The following is a 12,037-nucleotide window of genomic DNA, read 5'->3' as shown; positions in this document are numbered from 1 at the left end:
TTTGATATTTTAAAAGAGAGATGGACTACCCAGCTGAGTCAAATTCCTGAAAGGATCCTTCTCAGAAGTGCCATACATCTCATTAGCTAGCAAATGGCACTGAGGGAGAGAATTCTGCAAGGGTTGCAGCAGGGAAGGGACATAAAGTGATGTGCATTTTAAAAGAGCCATTCTAGTTGCTGTGTGGAAAATGGAGAGTGGTGAGGCAAGAATGGAAAAAACATCAAAAAGGGAGTCATAGACTTGGCTCCTCCTCCTGGTGATATACAAATTAACCATATGATCTTGAACAAGTCTCTCCTCCTGCCTGGGCCTGAGTTATCTCCTTTCATAAACTGGGTTGAACGTGACAAGCTCTCAGTCTGCTTCTCCTTATGAGGCCGATGTACCAGAGGTGGTTGCCTTTGGGGCTGGCAGCTCTCTTGGCACATTCCGTGCCCTGGAGAAGCATCTCTGAGAGGCTCCCCATCCTCTATCTCCTGGACCCCAAAACATCTCTGAAAGGTATCTCCCTTTAGGCCTGGGTGCCTGGGTTCTGGGAGGAGGGAGGAGGCCTGGCCTCAGCTCCTGTTTGTCCCTCGACCTGCCCTGGATCTGTTTGTTCCTGCTCGTCTCTCTCCTCCATGTCTGCCTCTTCTCTGCTTCTTCAGGCTCCCTGCCCGCCTCCCACACAGACTTCTGACAGCTCCACACCCAGCCCCCAAGGGCTCCAGGCTCAGTGAGCACGGGAGCATGTGTGAACTATTCTTGGTCCTGCCTGCACGGCCTTCCACCAAGTCTCACTTTCCCTCCTTGTGCTCCTCTTACTGCCATCCATCTCTCTTTGGTTTCTTTTTCTCTTGCAGTGTCTTTTTGCCTTGCCCTTTGTGTCTATTTTAAAAGCACAAAACAACAGGCAATTACATGTCCATAAAAAAATGCACTGGGGAAGTAATAAGAGTTGGTATAAAGTACCTCTCACCTCTGTTTCCACTCAATCCACCCTCTCTCCAGAAGCTGCCACTATTTATGGTTTTGTGAGTATGCATGGCTGACCCTGTGCTCTGCTATTAGCTCTCCTCTTTCTTCCTCTCTCTCACTGTGTGTATGGGTTTGACTGGGTCTCAGTTCCTCTGCCTTTATCTCTTTTTTCTTTTGGTCATGCCACGTGGCTTGCAGGATCTTGGTTTCCCAACCAGGGATTGAACCTGGGCCCCGGTAGAGAAAGCACTGAGTCCTAACCACTGGACCACCAGAGAAGTCCCATCTCTGCTTTTATCTCTTTCTGCTTCTCTGTATTGCTTTCTCCTCCTGATCTCTGAGTGCCTCTCTCTCTCTCTTTCTCTTTGTCTCTCTGCCTCTCATTCTTTCCTTATCTGCTTCATTCTATTTTTCGCTTCTCCTGTCAAACCCAGTTTTTTTTTAAGTTAAAAACTTTCATAAAAATAAAAAAATGGGTGCATGTCAATGATTTATTTAACCTGTTCATGAGGGAATAGCAGGATGGTAAAGCTGATTCCAGGAGAGTTCAAAGAGAGATAATGTCTACATAGGCACTGAAGGAAAGCTGGAGAGTCTGCTAGGTCATATACAAAACTGGTTAATGTCCTACAAGGCATTAAAACTCCAGCCTCTGGGGTTCTTCCTTTAACTGGACAGAAATCTACGGATTAATATGTAACTTCAGAGCCAGGCCCCCTAATCAACAGTAAACAAGTCAAACAACAGTACATCTCCTAGAGAAGGTGGTCCCTGGATGGGTGTGTTAGTCCAGGCTTTAGTCTAACATCAAGAGGATATGCAGTCACCCTCTGGTCTTATTGCTGAGTTTTGGGTCGATTTCTCCACATTTGTTTCTCTGTGTGTGCCTTTCCCCCTCTCTCCTCACCTCTGCTTCTCTTTTGATCATGGCATGCTCAGTCAGTGTTTCTCTTCTCTGTCTGAGCCTGTTTCTCTGTCTTTCTTGGACTCTGTCCCTCTGTCTGGATCTCACAAACTCATCTTAATCACCTTGACCTGGGAGTTAGCCATGTTGTGCCAGCACCCGCACAGGAGCTGCAGGGAAGGGACGGAGCAGCCATGCCCCTGCCACTCTGTCTGAATTTCTCTTTAGCCTTGGAAGGACATCAGATGGAAATTCTGAGCCCCTGGAGCAGAGGAGCTGAGGGTGTGGGACGTGGCAGGAGAAGGGAGGGCTGGCCAGCTGCTGTGGGCTGGAGTGAGCTCCTGGCTTCAGCTGGCTGGGGCGGGGATGATTTCACACCACAAAAATGTCTGAATCAGGAGAATAATCCAACTTGGGATAAGGCTGGGAAGTGGGCCATTTAGTGGGGGAGGGCAGGGGGTGGAGATCTCGGTGTTGAGACTGGGGGCCAAGATGGGTGGCTGGCTCCAACTACTCGTGGCTCTGGGGTGGTCCCTTACGGTTCTGGGGTTTCAGGAGAGAAATGATTCCTTCTCCCACATTGGAAGTCAAAGTGCAAAGTCTGGCCTCCCGAGAGATAGCAGGGCAGACTCAGGGTTGCCACCCTGGAGAATCACAAGGCTCCACTAGAAAACCTGAGGATCTGGGGGAGGGAGAGACACAGGAGACAGTAGAGAAAGAGAAGAGGAGACACTGAACCGAAAGTCTGCAAGGCCTTGAGTTAAATGACATAGTGCTTTTCAAAAGTTATTTATCTGCAGAACCAGATTAAAATAGCCCAACAACAGCTGCCTTGGGGGGAGGGGCTCTAAGGAGAGAACCTGAGCTCCCTCACCTTGGTCCTCATCCCCCACCATTTGGAAACTGTGACCTAACCCGACAGCCTCATTTTACAAATGAGCCAAGTGCCCAGAGAGGGGAGATGACTTGCCTAAGTCACTTATGGAGTGAGGAACTCAGGCCCCTTGATTCCTGGTCCACTGCTCTCTTCAAAAAGATGGGAAGGGGACTACCTGGTGGTCTGGTGGCAAAGCCTCTGCACTCCAAATGCAGGGGAATGAGCTCCCACATGCTGCAGCTAAGAGTTCACATATTGCAACCAAGACCTGGTGCAGCCAAATAAATAAGTATTAAATAAATAAATAAAAAGATGGGAAGAACAGAAAAAGGAAGGGTTGAGGTAAAAAGGAAGAAGGGAAATGAGAAGATGGAGGAGAAGAGGGACAGATTAGCAGAGAGAAGGAAGCACAAGGCTAGATCTCTTTAAAGTTTTCATAACCAGAAAGTAAGTCGTTGGTCTTTCTCCCAGAAGGATACAGAAGAGGGACCTTCGAGAAAGGTGAACCAGCCCCCGGTTCCATCAATAAAGCTGCCAGACTGATGGCTGATAGAGAGATACCTCCAGCAGATGGATTTTGTTTGGAGGAGAAAACATTTAAAAAGGAGGTAAGGGATCCGAGAGCCTCTGGGTGGGGCATGTTCTCTCCAGGTTGACCAAGGCCACCCTCTAGATCCAGCACATTGCCTACAGGAACTTCTCACACCTGTCACCTGCCTGCTCCCAAAGATGATGACCCTGTCTCCCTGGTAACCCTGGTTTCTCCTCCAGGGATGTACCAGGCAGGTGGATGGAGCCCCTTCCTCATGGCTGTCTGTCTGGGGTGAGGAGACTTCAAGCTTCCAGGGAGTGGTCTCACATTGTCCGGGGCTAACACTTGGCTCATGGAGCGCTTCCCTTTCCCACAGGGCCGGGTACAGCTTGTGAGTTTGTGATATTCTGTGTCCTGGGACAGATTGCTCTCTCTCTCTTTGCTCATTTTTTTCTTCACCCATAAACCCAGTGGGCTAAAAATAAACTTGTGCATTTCAATTTTTTTCTTAAGTAATGAAATCTTAGGCAAAAGCCTGATATGTCAGACAGGTAAAAGTAGTTCTGCTCTAGGTAGCTAATAAGGACCTGCTGTGTAACACAAGGAACTCAGTACTCTATAACGGCCTATATGGGAAAATAATCTAAAAAAAAAAAAAAGGACATATGTTTATGTATATCTGATTCACTTTGCTGTACACTTAAAACTAACATAACACTGTAAATCAACTATGCTCCAGTAATTTTTTGTTTTTAATGTGGTTCTGCTCTGGTTGAAGGCAGAGATGGACTGGGAGCCTGGAGATCTGCCCCTTTGGCTTTCTTTCTGTCTCCTTAAGGCTCCTGTATGAAATGCCCATAGAAGCCTGTGTGAACGTCACTGGTGTGGAAAGTCTTGAAGATTCATTACAAGAAGCTGCTGTCTGAGAACTGAAGCCAGGACTGGGGTGAGCTGACCTACTGGATCAGCCCCAGAAGACAGTGAGTCTGCCAGGCAATGGTGGAGGAAAAGAGACTTGGAGATAGGGGTAAGGGGTTAATTGGTAATTGGTTAATCCAGATCTCCCTTCTATGTCCCCATCTCCCCAGCCCTGAGACCCAGAAAAGAAGGATGGAGGCTCTAGGCTATCTCCCAGGTCAGCTGAGTCACAGCACCGGTTGCCACGTTGCTGGACTGGCGGGGCTGTCATTACCCCTGGGTCCATAGCTGCTAAAACTGAAGAGAGGCTTGGTTTGTGGGCCACGTCAGGGAACATGTAAGAGCTGCCACGTTGCCGGACTGGGTTATTGGGCTTTCCCCCTCCTTCAGAAAAGATTTCCAGGCGTGTGGGATTTCAGGAGAAAATTGGTGCCTGCGTGTGAGTGTTCCCTGGACCCAGACCAGCAGCTGGAGTGTTACAGAGCCAGGGATGGGAGGAGGCAGAACTAATCCATCGTCGAGCTCCTCCAACCCCACCCAGGGCTACGGGGAGATAGCTCAGGCCTGAGGGAGCCTGGCATCCTCAGTCACGGATACAGGACCTCAAAGAAAGAGTAAAAGTCTATCTACTCTGTACACAAATCTTTGACATTTAGAGAGAATTTGTCTACATTCTGGGCTTCCCTGGTGGCTCAGATGGTAAAGAATCCACCTGCAAGGCAGGCAGATCAAACCTAGGTTTGATCCCTGGGTAGGGAAGATCCCCTGGAGAAGGAAATGGCCACCTACTCCAGTATTCTTGCCTGGAGAATCCAATGGACAGAGGAGTCTGGCAGACCATGGGGTCACAGAGTTGGACACGACTGAGCAACTTGATGACGACCTGTCTATATCTCTAGCAGGAGGCCTTTTCTCAGCGTGCTTTAATAGAGCACCATGTCAAAGAACTCATGAGCTTGGGTCAAGCCCCGGGTCTACCATTCACTTGCCTCATGACCCAGAACAAGTTACTTCACCTTCGTGGACAAGGACATTGGATCCAACAGACATCCCCCAAAGGCATTTTCATGGAAACTGAGTTCTGTGGGACACATTCAGAAGTTCACTGAAAAGAGGGACACATAAAGGTTTTCCCTGGTCAGGGAAATAAGATTCTGCATGCCATATGACGCAGCCTAAATAAACAGTCAAAAAAACCAGATTTCTTCTCTGCAGAACTTTTCAGAGGCTTTAACACTGTCTTGTGCCTCAGGAATAGCCATGAGGAAGGTGGCTGATGCCACACTTCCCAAACTCACTTGAACCCAGGGTCCCCCTCTTTATCTGAGGACTAATAGTATATAGACACGCTTTGGGAAATTTTTAATGATCTAATGATAAGATAGCTCACATTTCTTGATAGTGCAGGATATGAAACAGTGAGCCAAACACATTACATATATACTTTCATTTAATCCTTACAAGACCCTCATGAAGGCAGGGGGCTGGAAGAGGGGTGAATTGTACATTTGAGAAAACTGAGGTTGGAGCTGAAATACTATGCCCCAAGTTTTATTGTTTGTTTGTTTTTTTTCCTTAATTTTTGGCTGTACCTTGCAGCCTTTGGGATCTTCAATTCCCTGACCAGGGCTTGAAACTTTGCCCCCTGCAGTGGAAATGCAGAGTCTTAACCACTAGACCACCAGGGGAGTCTCTGCCCAGAGTTTTAGAGTTAAGAAACTTGCCACAGGATCCAGGCCCAGAGATCTGACTCCAAAGTTGAGCCTTTCAATTTTGCTCTTGTTAACTCACACTCTGAAACCTACTCTCGCTTGAATCTAACACTGACTTTGTACCCAGGAGGGTCAGATATATAATCATGCTTATTTAGCAAGACAAGAAAATCGAGGTGCAGAGAAAAGATAGGCCACAGAAGGATAGACTACAGGCAGGACCGCAGGGTCCTACTAAGGGCAGAGCCTAACTGCAACTCAAACACTGTTCTTTGGTGGGGGGGGGTGGTTTGTGTCAACTCAAGGAAGTGCAGCCAACACATGGTGAATGATTTGCCACCTCAGTGGAGAAGGAGATGCCTCAGTAAGCTCTCCCTTGACCCCAGGTAGAGGCAGCTGGTTAGTAGAGCCTCGGACCAGCTTGGAGTGGTCATTTCAGCTTCACCTGGGCCATCTGAGTGACCATGAGCAGAACATTCCGTCTGCTCAAGCCCTGAATGTGCTGAGTGAATCCTTACTTTTCGTAGGTACTGACTGTGTTGCTCCCTAAGATATGGGAATAAAAGTCCTTTATGAACTGTAGAGAGCTGAGGGAGAATGTGAATTTGCTGGTGGGAGTGTTGAGAGTACAGTGGGTGCTGACATGAAATTCCATCCTCCTCTCCCTTTGGCCTTGCCCTGGTCATCAGCCACTCTGCCCAGGGGACCAACGGCCAGAGAACAATGGGCTCTTTGTGCCCTTCAGCCAATGGGAGGGCCGGCCCAGGGAAAGATACAGCAACAGGAAGACAGGCTGAGTCAGTCTCCCTGTGCCTGGGCTGTCTTAGTTCGGCAGCCTTCCCCTTCAGCCAGAAGCACAAAGGGTGCATGTCAGAGTTTTGATACATAATCTGAAGCCCAAAGGGATCAGGTGGCCCCGTCCCTGCCTCCAGAGACTTGGAGCAGCCAGAGTTGGCCTCCACTTGAGCCTGGAGACCAGGGCTCTAGGCCTAGCTTTCTATACTGTGACCTTGGGCTCTACAATCCTTCATTTCCCCAGCCATATAAGGAGGCATAGGCCTGGACAGGGCTGAAGAGCCCTATCAGCTTTAAACTTTGAAAGACTAACAAAGATTTAGCCTGAGCTCAAAGGATGGGTGGGCTTGGGGCAGATGGGGGAAGGGAGGGAGCCTCACCAAGAACATGGTACAGGCAGGGTTGTGATTAGGGAAGTGACAGAGAGCTGGGCTCTGGAGTTAAGCTACTTGTGTAGATTCCTAGCTTTACAACAGTGGGACTTTGAGCAAGTTATTTAATTCTCTGAACCTTTGTTTCCTCATCTTTGGAATGGGAATGGTAATTGCACCTCCCTGCATGCGTGCCAAGTCACTTCAGTTGTTTCTGACTCTTTGCAAGCCCATGGACTGTAGTCTGCCAGGATTCTCTGTCCATGAGATTCTCCAGGTAAGAATACTGGAGTGAGTTGTCTTTTCCTCCTCCAAGGGATCTTCCGAACCCAGGGACTGAGCCTGAGTCTTCTGCATCTTCTACATTGGCAGGTGGGTTCTTTACCACTAATGCCACCTGGGAAGCAGCTGTACCTCCCTATGGTAGACAAAATAATGCCCCGCCCCAAGAAGTCCATGTTCTTATTTCTGTAACTATAAATATGGCCAAAGGGACCGACTTTGCAGATGAAGTTAAAGCTTTGGAGATGGGAAGATTATCCTAGATTATCTGGGTGGGCCCAAAGTAATCACAAGAGTCTCTATAAGAGGGAGGTGAGAGGGTCAAAGTCAGAAAAAGGAGATGCAACACCGGAAACAGAGGTTGGAAACATGTGCTTGGAGGATGGAGAACAGGCCACAGGCCAAGCAAGGCAGCTGGCCTCTAGAAGCTGAAAAAGGCAAGGATACAGATTCTGCCCCCAGGCCTTCAGAAGGAACACAGCCCTGCCAAGACCTTGATTTTAGGACTTCGGATCTCCAGAAATGTAAAGTCATAAATGTGTGTTTTAAGTCACCAAGTTTGTGATAATTTACTATAGCAATAATGGAAAACTAATATCCTAGCTAAGTGTGTATATTAAGTGAAGTTTAAAAGAGATAATGAACATAAGTGTTTTGCCCAGTGTCTGCTGAGAAATAGTGGAAATTGTCATCTTTCTTTCTAGTTTACTCATAATTATTCCAAGGGGACCTGGTCTCCCCCCAGGCCCTCAAGTTCCCACATACAAAACTTATTAATTTTTTTTTTTACTTGCAAGGCCCACTCAGGATTTACGACCATGGAGATCTGAACCACTGAGATCCTGACACTGCTTCTGATGTGAGACCTGAGGGGATGTTCCTTGGCACTGCTTCTGTTTACTTAACTTTCAGCTTGGTTGCCTTCCTTCTTGCTAGAAGTCAAATTGACAGAGTCTCCCCGTCTGTTTCCAGAGCTCGGACCTCTTGCTTCCTCTCTAGGTATTTTTGCTCGTATGTGGGAACACTGGTGGCCCACCTGGACCCAGTTCAGCTCCCAGAGATGGTCCATCATGTAATTCAGGTGACAGAAACTCTGGAGTTATGAGCAGAAGGATGAGCAGGTTCTCAGTGGGCCTGAGATTCGATCTCTGAGCCAGGGCTCAGGAGACCCGGTTTTGAGTCCTATCTCCATGGGCTTCCCTTGTAGCTCAGCTGGTAAAGAATCCACCTGCAATTTGGGAGATCTGGGTTCACTCCCTGGGTTGGGAAGATTCCCTGGAGAAGGGAAAGGCTACTCACTCCAGTATTCTGGCCTGGGGAATTCCATGGACTGTATAGTTCATGGGGTCGCAAAGAGTCAGACACGACTTTCACTTTCCACTGAGTGACTGGGGCCTCAGTTTCTCTGTATCTACAACCTAGGTTCTAATTCCCATTTCCCTGATTCCTTCACAGGATAGCTCTGTCATTCACTGAGAAAGGAGATGAAGAACAGGGATGAAGCAGAGGAAGAGGATAGAGAGGAGGATGAGGAAGGCCACGAGGAGAAGGGAAATCTCTGATCTGTAATTCTAGCCACATTTTCAGTCACTTGAAGAAGTCAGGGTGTTGGCACTTATTCTCCCCTTGCCTGGAACACTCCTCCCCCAGCCCTTCTCGCTGACTTGTCATTCATTTTTTTCCCCTCACAACTGACCTCCTCCAAAGGCCTTCCCCAACCACCCTATCAATAAATAGTTCTTCCATTCTTTCTCAAGTCACTCTGTTTAGTTCATTCATAGAATTGATCACAACCTGAAACTTCATTTATCACCTGCCTCTAGCTGTTAGAATGTAAGAAAGCCTTTGCCCTACTTATGGATACAACCTCTGTGGAGTGGACTCCGTGAATGAGTGATGGAGGCAGCTGATGTTCTGGGAGGCGTGGGAACCTGGACACTGTGCCCTTGCGGGCACTGCCCAGGAGTTCTAAAGCTGTGCTGGGTGCTATGTCAAGAAGGGCAGGATCAAAGGAGCAGGGGTGGTACCTAAAGGAGCACAGCTGGTGAGGCTGGATGGGGTGATGAGCAGCTGGTAGGGACACCAAAGGGCTGACTTCTCATTCTGCAAGCAGAAAAGCTGATCCATTCTGATGTGGGGTCAGCAACACACCCAGCTAGGGAGATGGGCACCCAATGGTGGTGCAGTCCAGAGCCCACAGATGGCAGAGATGGAGGGGAACTTAGGAGGAGTACAGTGTAGTAGGTTAAGCACTTGGGCACTGGTGTCCCTTATACCTGGATTCGAATCTCTGATTTAATCATGTACTTGGTGCATGAGCTTGGGCAAATTATCAATCTGAAATTTCACTTTCCACATCTCTAAAATGGGGATAATAGTTCCTATCTCATAAAGGTTAGGTCAGAAAATATGCACCAAGCACTTAGCTCAGTGCTTGGCACATAGTAGGTGTTTAATAAATATTGGCTCTTATGACTACTATGGGGTTTCCCTGGTGGCTCAGACAGTAAAGAATCTGCCTGCAATGCAGAAGACCCGGGTTCAATCCCTGGGTTGGAAGATCCCCTGGAGAAGAGAATGGCTACCCACTCCAGTATTCTTACCTGGAGAATCCCATGGACAGAGGAGCCTGGCAAACCACAGTCCACAGGGTCACAAAGAGGTGGACATGACTGAAGTGACTGAGCACACATAGGACTACTATTGTGCTGTCCAATATACTAACCAATGGAAAAGGTATAGCTCAGACAGGAACAGGGATGAGCCTGTGTCATTCAGTGACTCAGTGTCAGAGCAGGACTGGCACCCAGGACGAGTACCCCTGGCCCGACTGCACTTCTCTCTCTTCCCTTGGTGGTGGCAGGAGGACCAGCTTTAGTCCTAATGGTCTCCCTCCCTAGGTCCAAGTCATCTTGCTTCAGAGGCTCCTGTCTCCCCAAGGTGCTAGGGGGAACCTAGACAGTAAACCTCCCAAGTTTTTCTCTGAGGAATCCAGGCTCAGGGTCTCCCCACAGAGCCTGGGAATAGCCCCCAGATGGGATCTTTGTCCCAGAGCTTTAGCCTAGCCCCAATCAGCTTTCTAGCTCCTGAACTGAGGGCCTTGTGGGAACTCCAGCAAACACTGGGAATGGTTCCATCAGCTCACTTTCATCAGAATCATTATCTTAGTTTATGAAGAAAAACACAACGTTTAAGTTAATTTTAGTCCCCATGATCTCTGGGAGCTATAGCAACCAATCCTATAAAAGCACACATCTGTCCACAGTGGAAATAGATATCTGAGGAGTCTGCCAGCATCCTGTACTAAACAGCCGAGGCAGAGTTCTTGATTTGTGTAACTGGGAGAGGTCTTGGGGGTCAGCTGGTGCAGAGATACTTTCATGGATTTCTGACTCATCCCTTTCAAAACCTGAAGGAAGCCAGGGGCCTTCTCTGATGAAAAATGCACAGACACCCAGACTTTCTCAGGTTCAAGAATCTCCCTCCCTGACTTTTTTTTTTAAACTTTGCATTTTATAGTGAAGTACAGTTGATAACAATGTTGTGTTAGTTTCGGGTGTACAGCAAAGTGATTCAGTTATACATATACATGTATCTATTCTTTTTCAAATTCTTTTCCCATCTAGGTTGTTACAGAATATTGAGGAACATTCCCTATGCTATACAGTAGGTCCTTGTTAGTTATCTGTTTTTTATATAGTAGTGTGTCTATGTCAATTGCAATCTCCCAATCACCACCCCCCCCAACCCTTCCCCACTGGTAACCATAAATTCGTTCTTTAAGTCTGTGAGTCTGTTTTGGTTTTGTATGTAAGGTCGTTGTATCATTCTTTTTAGATTTGCATATAAGCCATATCATATGCTATCTGTCTTTTTCTATCTGACTTTACTACACCTGAAGACCAGTGAAGACCAGCATTGGGCACTATTGCAGGCTGGAACCCTGGTAAAAGACAACTTCCACTCTGACTGAGAGCCAGCTTTGTGCTGGCCACTGCTCTAGACGCCTGGAGCACGGCAGCAAATAAGACACATGAAGTGCCTGTTCTCATGCAGTGTCTGTTGAGCACAGGTGACAAACCGCTCCTGATCATGACAAGTGCCAGGAAGGGAACAAAGCAGGGTAAGGTGCTGAACTAAGCCTATGAGAGCCTCTTTTAGGAGGTGACATTAGAACAGAAATCTGAAGGGTGAACAAACTCCAGGCACAAGAAAATCGGATGGGAGAAAGTTCCCAACAGAGGTAAGAGCAAGTGCCAAGCCCCTGGGGTGGCAATAATGTTTCAGTCATTGAGGAACTGAAAGGAAGACAGTGTGGATAGAGTAGAGTGAAAAAAAGGACGAGAGTGACAGGAGGAGAGGATGGCAAAGAAGGCAGAGGCCATATTGTGCAGAAGTTCATGAGAATGTTCTCTGCCTTCTCCCTTTTCATGTTATTCAAACCCAATTCATGCTTTGAGAGCTACCCATTGCAGGAAGCCTTCTCTGCCTGCTCCAACTCAGAAACCCTGCCACTCTAAACTCCCGGGGGTAAACCTCAGAGTCTGAACCACTCATATGAGTGGGTGAATGCCTAAGGCATGCCCTCTCAGCGAGATCCAAGCACCTTGAGGACAAGGACCAGATATCAATTCTTTTACTTCTCCAGATGCTAGCTGTGCACTCATAAATATTCATACACTCATT

At 47.8% G+C, this 12,037-nt stretch overlaps 1 protein-coding gene and 1 long non-coding RNA gene across 2 annotated transcripts in view; one reads left to right on the top strand and one right to left on the bottom strand.

Moving 5' to 3' along the window:
- The window catches only part of SLC36A1 (solute carrier family 36 member 1), a 326,176-nt gene that overhangs the window by 39,433 nt on the left and 274,706 nt on the right, over positions 1 to 12,037 (bottom strand). The gene's annotated exons all lie outside the window — the stretch shown is intronic.
- On the top strand, positions 3,216 to 9,111 carry LOC145508730 (uncharacterized). The gene is made up of 4 exons (XR_014055572.1): positions 3,216 to 3,349; positions 4,112 to 4,300; positions 8,149 to 8,350; positions 8,807 to 9,111. It is a non-coding gene; the product is annotated as an uncharacterized LOC145508730 (long non-coding RNA).

This window comes from Giraffa tippelskirchi, chromosome 6, assembly GCF_054371585.1.
Source record: "Giraffa tippelskirchi isolate mGirTip1 chromosome 6, T2T-mGirTip1v1.2.pri, whole genome shotgun sequence".
In the NCBI taxonomy this organism is placed as follows: domain Eukaryota; kingdom Metazoa; phylum Chordata; class Mammalia; order Artiodactyla; family Giraffidae; genus Giraffa; species Giraffa tippelskirchi.
This window is presented reverse-complemented; position numbering and strand designations above follow the sequence as displayed.